Source organism: Perna viridis, chromosome 5 (assembly GCF_037379345.1).
Source record: "Perna viridis isolate PV_CMFRI_1.1 ecotype Kerala chromosome 5, ASM3737934v1, whole genome shotgun sequence".
In the NCBI taxonomy this organism is placed as follows: domain Eukaryota; kingdom Metazoa; phylum Mollusca; class Bivalvia; order Mytilida; family Mytilidae; genus Perna; species Perna viridis.
Window position 1 is genome coordinate 48,366,102 of NC_142449.1, and position 8,001 is coordinate 48,374,102.

The 8,001-nt window shown below is 31.1% G+C and overlaps 1 protein-coding gene across 4 annotated transcripts in view; it reads right to left on the minus strand.

The window, feature by feature from the left end:
• Positions 1 to 6,160, minus strand: part of LOC148618041 (oxidative stress-induced growth inhibitor 1-like) — a 34,987-nt gene extending 28,827 nt beyond the window's left edge. For 2 of the 4 annotated variants that reach the window (XM_088585869.1, XM_088585872.1), the window contains exons 1-2: positions 6,088 to 6,160; positions 5,601 to 5,679 (exon numbers count right to left, since the gene is read on the minus strand). The gene's annotated coding sequence lies outside the window, so the exon portion shown is untranslated. Of the gene's footprint in view, positions 1 to 1,420; positions 1,517 to 5,600; positions 5,680 to 6,074 lie in introns of those variants that run through there. The other 2 variants (XM_088585870.1, XM_088585871.1) reach the window with 2 other exon arrangements.
• Between the last annotated feature and the right edge of the window lie 1,841 nt (positions 6,161 to 8,001).

Below are 8,001 nucleotides of genomic sequence, written 5' to 3' on the forward strand. Positions count from 1 at the left end.
GAAATCAAAGTGTAATCAAGGGAACCAAGAGACTAGTGGAAATCAAAGAGTAATCAAGAGAACCAAGAGACTAGTGGAAATCAAAAGAATCCAGGGACAAGAGCCAGACATGAAAGAGTAATCAAAGGAACCAAGAGACTAGTGGAAATCAAAGTATAATCAAGAGAACCAAGAGACTAGTGGAAATCGAAAGAATCCAGGGACAAGACCCAGACATGAAAGAGTAATCAAGGGAACCAAGAGACTAGTGGAAATCAAAAGAATCTAGGGACAAGACCCAGACATGGAGAAGTAATCAAGGGAACAACGATTCTAGTGGAAATCAAGAGAATCCAGGGACAAGAACCAGACATGAAAAACAGACACACACAACAATGAACATACAATAACAAAAATAATACATACAAAGTAAACTAAAGTAAATGAGCAACTGACTAAAAACTGGGAGCATAGACCAGGTGCGAGTTGCTCATAAAAAGTCAAGTTCAGGGAAAACTTTGACACGTAATGAATAGTCATTGCATTTGTCGTATGGTTTGGTCTTTTTCCTTTACCACCGATCTCTAAGTGTAGGTCAAGATATCGGGCTTACTACACAATGTCTGTAGTATCCTTTATCTTAAGTTCCGTAGAGTAGACGCGATGTATAAAATCCCTGAAACTAGGATTGTTTAACGATAATACATCATTTTATAGGGGAAACTGAGATTAAAGGATCTAACTACATGTATTACAATCAAATTGTTTACTGATCAGTGGGAATCTACAGTGAGTAACATAGTTTACTTCAGGAAATAGTATAGTATTGGTTTCTTCCTTTGATCAAATAACAATCACCTTATGAACTAACTTGGATTCTGGTATCAAATTTTCTTTCTGACACAATATAAATTTCAATTTTCCATGACATAATAATGTTTATAAATAATGTGCATCAACTTAAAAGTAAAATTATCACAAATGAATTTAATGAAAATTTATTGGTGAACAGTAACTACTTTTTTATACATGTAAACTGCATTAAACCTGTATTATTTCTTCTTGCCTGAAAAAAAGTCTTCAAAACAAAAATATGAAAAATCCTGCAGTATGTAGAATAAAATTTCACAATTTTGACCCAAAAATGTAGCCAAGTATATTTTCTATCCAATAATCAAAGCACTTATTGCAATGTTCTTGGCAAATATAAAATCCTGAATATAGAAAATTGTACCCTCAAATATTATAACATAATTAACTAAAAAAAAATCAACAACAACAAAAAAAAACCCCAAAATATCAGCAAAATATAAATGATTCCTTACAAATGTTACATAGCCAAATAGCAGCACAAATGACTAAGATATCAATATTGCAAATTTTGTTAAAAATGACGAAACATAGTGAATTGTTTTGATATTTTTGACAGTAAGCAACTTACAATCTTGTTACAAGTTTTCTCAACAATATCACAATTTTTGTTTATGTCAAGAACCTCTAAATGGCAATATAAAAATGAAAGAAACTTCTGGATCAGTTTTATACAACAGCTTTGACAGGTCAAAGTTGAAACATCAATACAGGATTTTGTATGACAAAGCAAAATATAAACCAGAAAGAGGATTTCTAAAAATAAAAGTTTGTGTAAAAACTATAAACATAAACACATAACACATATGACACAACAAAAAAAATCACTGATGTTTATGTAGTATTCTTGATACTCATTGTTCAAAATTTTCATAGTCTGTGCCATTTTATTATTCTCTTCTAATGAACATTTTAAGTCACCATATTATACCATTAGTATAATCAATTTGCAATTTTAATGATATACCATCAGTTTATCTATCATTAACAAATAGACAAAACAACTGTTCAACTAGAATCATTAGTACCTTTTCATAGGCTGTAACCAATTTTCAAATTGAACTAATAATTATGCAATATTTTTGAAACATAAATGATTAATTTTATACAAAATCGAGTTTCATGTTACAGCAAACAAATTTTATACGAAATCGATTTTGTGTTGCAATGAGGGACCAAAACGGGGGAGTTCTGAGGGTTGGAACAAATTTTTTTAAATTATATAATTAATTTCATGCAAATTTTGGTAGAAATGAATGATTAAAAGCCTGGAAACCACCCCAACCTTTTTCCTTTTCTTGATCCACTGGATGCTCATTACCATAGACAAAACAAGAAAAAAAGACTAATTGATAGATACTATTTATTTCCCAACATCTCTTAAAAAGACAGATTAAACTGTAAATAGTCTTGCACACCCTAATTCATGTGGACTTAAGGTGATAATATACTTGTAACAGGAGCAATTTGTCTTAAATTTCAATAAAATAATGACAAAGCAGAATTCCTACAGTGGGAATGTTTTTTATTTATCAAGATGACATGTCAGGGAAAAGCATCTACTTGGTTTGAAGGTCAAGTACTAGTCCTCTAAAGAATAATGCAGTCCTCCATGTTCATACATTGAATGTGACTTTATACAGAGTTAAATAACTTCTAAAAACAGTTCTTTATTTCAGATAATACACTAAAAGCAGAATGTGACAAACTACTGTATCCACATAAACATCTTTTGGCTTGACATCGTAATGCAGAAATAACAGTAAAGCAAAGTATTAACAGAGTAATGGATTAAATTTAAGGTAATAAATGCTACCTTAAGGCAAGGGGTGGATCCAGGATTTGAGTTTAGGATGGAGCATTAATTGAATTAAATGCCATTCAAAGCAAGGCAAAAAATATTATGGGGTGAAACTTGTGGTTAAAAATTTTTTCTTGCTGATTTAGGGGGATGTATGCCTGGTATGCCAGTCCTTGGATCCGGGAGGCTATGTTTGGTTGCCATGTTTAAACCCAACTATAATGTTTTCATAATACAACCTGTAAAATTCTAACCCTAAATCATACACAGATATTTTCCCTGCCAGATTTTAATAGAAAATTGTACTTTAAATTTCTATTGGTCACATTTCTAATGTGTTTTAGAACCTGACAATTCCACAGAACTTCCATTACACAAAATTATAATGTTCTTAGAAATCATTTTAATAGCTATTTAGTACTTGTATCAGCATAAAGTTACATTCAACAATTATGGCATTCAATTATAAACTGTAAACATTTATAAAATACATGTACTATGAAGTTGGGAGTATGACACAGCATAAATTTAACACAAAACTTGCCAAGTCATGTACGGAAAGGAATCTTAAAAATCATCTTTATTCACTATGTGAATATTTTAAATTTTTAATAAGTTTCGTTACATACTCATAGCCACAGGAAACTGTCAATGGTCAAACCATATAATAGAAATTAGGGTCATTGAAGAGATTTGTTAATAAGTGGTTGAGCCATTGTATTGTTCAGGGATCAAAAAGAGAATTGATAAAACTTAATTTATTAGTATTACAGTACCAGTATTTACCTCTGATATGAAAATAATGGGGCACAGTTTGATGAAATGTACAAGACATATGGCAGACCCTCATATAGTGTGTAATTTCATTGAGGTGCTAATTTTAGCATATTTTAGCAGTCTGTCTAAAAACACAAAAATAAATTCTGTAAAAAATTAACTCTGGGCTTCAGTACTCAACGCACCACTTAGTATTTGCAAAAATTAGAAATGTCAACATTTCTTGTAAGTCTTTTTGCCTCTAAATCACAAAATTTTACACCCATCAATACCGATTGATTGATTGTTGGGGTTTAACGCCCAAGCAGCAATATTTCAGCTATATTTAGGTAACCCACCAATACCGTATTTGTCAAATTGTTTAAATACACCTAAGAGTATACATGGCATTTGAAAGAAAATGGAGGTCATTTGCAACACTTATTTCATATATGGTGGTTGTATGAGTTTTGGATCACTTAACTGCATTTATTGCATCATTTCATAAATTTGCAAATCACTTTTTTCTGTTTGAGGCCAGTTGCTTAAAGTCTTTTATAGTTTATTTCTGTACAGGTTGATGAATATTAATGCCGAAGATTGCTTTTGTTATTCACACTACACAGATCTCTAACAAATGTGTGTTAAATACTACTGACATGTGAATTTGACTATCCTAGAAAAGTTCCGATAAAAACTCACTAAGGCTACATGTATAAAACGGAATTACTGTATAAGACAAATTGTTGAAATGTTTAATTTTATGTTTCTGCACAATGAATGAGACTATTGAAATGGTAATGAATTTGCAGTTAATATGCTTGATATGTACAAAATGTCTGTCTTGTCATTATCAAGATATCTACGATAAGTTTTCTTTTCACTTGTTCATACTTTTTTAAATTATTCATTTTATATAAAAATTTTTTCAGGATTAAGATGAAGAAACAGGAAATTTAAATACAGTGAAGTATTAAACTTCACTAAAAAACCCAATGCAAGTTGAAAATGAACTTTGATGTAATAACAAGTATATATACATCTAAATCCTTTGCCTTTAGATCATTTTTTTTTCATGATCAATTTCACATGCCAATTAAAAACACATGCAAAGACCATAGAAATTGCTTGGGTGACACTGTTTATCCAAATTACATTTGGGCACAGGGACAGAAGGGTACTCAAAGGTTGAGGGGCATGGGTCTTTAAGGGCAGGATATGGCAGAGTGTACCTCCATTTCCATCTAGTGAGGACATTGAGTATTAATTAATACAAGTCAATTTTTAAAACTGAATCTTATCCTAAATAAGAAATTCAATGGAGTTATATCACTATTGTATGAATGGATGGACAGTGAGAAAACTTATCCCTATCTGCAATGACCAGTCTGGTTTTAATAATAAGATATTGATCAATTAATAAAAAAACGGTAAGATCTTCTATGTGCTTTAGTCATAATACTAGATTATGATGTAGCAAGGCAGTCCCAGAGGGAGAATTATCAGAAGATTTGTTCCTTTTAAATGCGTGGTAACTATTTATAGGTGTTATCTAAAAGGTTAGTATGTTAATATTTTAATCTGATTTATACTTCTATTTGAGAAGTCAAAATGCACTGACTGTATATTTTCTATACATTACATACATTTTGAAAATTCTTAAGCAGGAGACCACCCTCTGGAAGTAGGAGATATGCCAAGGTTTTGTTTTTTGCAATATGCTTTATGTTCAGCTAAAGACCTTACTTTTTTCAATGAAACACAATTTGTGGCTAATGTCCTTTAAATCCAATTTCACTGCAACAATTTCTTTTTACCAGAAAGATGACATGTTTTCCTGTATTACATTTATAGTAATGGTCTTTATCAAAAGTTTGGGATCACATTGTTTTGTGAAGAATACTTTACTGTCACAGGCTGAATATAACTTTCTTTTGTGATATCATAAATGTTAGTGTTTTGAAGATGATAAGGAATTCATCCATTAAATATCAAAATCCATGAACTACAAGTTGCCAAGTGTACATGACATTTGACAAAACTTGTATTGGTAAAATCAGCTTGAATGGGTGAAAATATGATACTGCCTCACATTTCTTGTCAATCTATGCCTGATCCCTATATCAGCTGTAAGTCAATACACTGTTATTACCACATTGAATATTGATAACTGCAGAGATGTTGAAAGACTTACCTTCATCCAAACTCATACAACTTTTTCATGTTTCTAGTTTTTCAGATCTTCTGTTTTAGATACAAAACTGCAAAACTTCCTGAAACAGAAAAGAAATCTTAAGTATTGAATATTTTTCGCATAGCAAGCACAATCACAATGTGTGTAACTTGTATCAAAATGCTCCGTTTTGCACGAGTATCATATGAAATTATGATTCGTTAACTGCATGACCAGGCTACATGTATCTTCTACCAAAGAAAGTACATCGTTTTGTTGCATAATTTCAAACCACTATTCATAAAAACAACTTGTTAATCTAACGAAAAATAAAAAAGTCAGAACGAAAATTGTGAGTGTATTATAATTGTAATGACCAGAATTTCTGACACACGAAGAAAACGAATCTTTTTACTCCAGTGATCTGTTTTTTCCCCTCGCCATTTATGAATGGCATTATTTTCTTAACAAAGAAAATTATTAATTCAAGTATACCTCTAACTCTTACCATCGATGTTGAGTAGGAACTACAATTTGTTAAATCATTATACAAGCCGGTGACTAAGTTCATTATTTAGAACAAAAGCCTCAGTACACGTGCCCTTCAATGTCGAGTTTTTATTGGTCAGTAATTTGTGCTGGTTAAAACGACCAGGGGAGCAGTTAAGCGACGGGAAGGTGTTTTTTGTTGCTTGGATACAAGTTAAGAGAACGTTGTAAAATATTATCTTTGTAGCAGTTTTGCAACTTGCCCTAAAGTAAAACTCCTACAAACAGAAGATTCCATGACGATATTTAAACTTGCATCCAAACAATAGTATCACTCTTTTCGTGCATTTTCTGATTTATACAGAAGCTAGCAACTTATACTTTCCCATAGATGATAAACTGAAAGTTGTTGCTGTGACAATTTTTAGGAGTTTGATATAATAGTTCCACAAATTTTGCCTGTTGTTACATGTATGTGCAAACTGAAATGTTTTTGGAGTTTTTTTTTAGTAGGTTATAACAAGTCATTTAGGTGTTTTATAGTTAAGAATAGGAAAATTGTAAAAGTGTTTCCAATTCATCTTTAATTTACATTTTATTGTTAAGAACCATGTTTTAATACTGATTATAGATTAATGATTAAGTCCAAATTACTCATCTATTGTTCTCTGTGAAGAAAGGTACAAATCTTGGGTATGTTGACATTTGTTATTAAAGATTAGGTAAAAAAAGAACATGTTAATTGGTAAAGGATTAATGATTACTTAAGGTGTTAACAGACACTTAGTTTTAACAAGAATGCCAAAAATATATTAGAGAATGTGATGTAATAATACTTTAGTATAAAACAGGGTTAAAAAGCCCCTACTTGGGGGAGTTGCAAGGACAGTCTTGGTTAGGACAGATATTCTTTAGATCACTTTTGGGACTGTGCTAAATATATAGTTCCAGGAATAGGCCCATATTTACATTATTAGGTTGTCATTGATTTATACATCAAGCAATATTAGCAGTCTATAAGAATTTCAGCATAATGCAGCATAAAACAAATTTGCATGACTTAAACTCACTCGGAAGTATTAGCAATTAAGCTCCATGTATTCAGCTATTTCAATATTGTGGAAATTTTCTAAAAAAAAAATCAAATATTATAATTTGAAGCTATTTATCATTTTACTTTCTTGTAATCGCTTTCAAATTGAGAATGTGATGTTATACAAATGTAATAGAAAATATATGTAAAGTTTTCTCTTTTCTTCCACACAAGTACTCCAGGGTACACTGCATTTGAAAAAGTATACTGTAATATAGCAAATATTTCACAATACTCAGCTACACATACAATGTATGCTTCAGTCCAGATAATTTTTTGGAGGAGCAACCAGTCCATATATTACCTTGAGACCCTCAGGACCATGAACTATTTGCTATATAGAAAATCTGAAAGAACAAAAGTTATCACATCATAAGTTCTATGACTGTCAGGTGAATATGTAAATGAATACAGAAAATTGTGAATGAGCTGACTGATTACCCCATCTCCCACATTAAATGAAGTTGCATTGTTTTTTTTGCCAACAACAACTATCTCACTTGATGTGCGTCTACATTTAATACTCAATTCTTTCTCATTAAGAACTACTTGTTTCTATACTAACCATCAGACTTTGTTATGGTTAAAAAAACTTAAGCATTTTCGCTCATCTTAAATCTTTGAATAAATTATTTAATACATGAAATTATCTGTAGGAACAACCATGTGTACTGTTTTTCCACAGTTGCATTGGGCACAAAAGTCTTGATATACTGCAAATAGATGTACCTGCACAATATGTGTATAATATGAATTTATCAAGTGGTTATAGTTTTGTACAATTTTGTTTCCTTTTTACAGAGAAATTCTACAAACTCTTTTGGAGTATTGTACTAATGT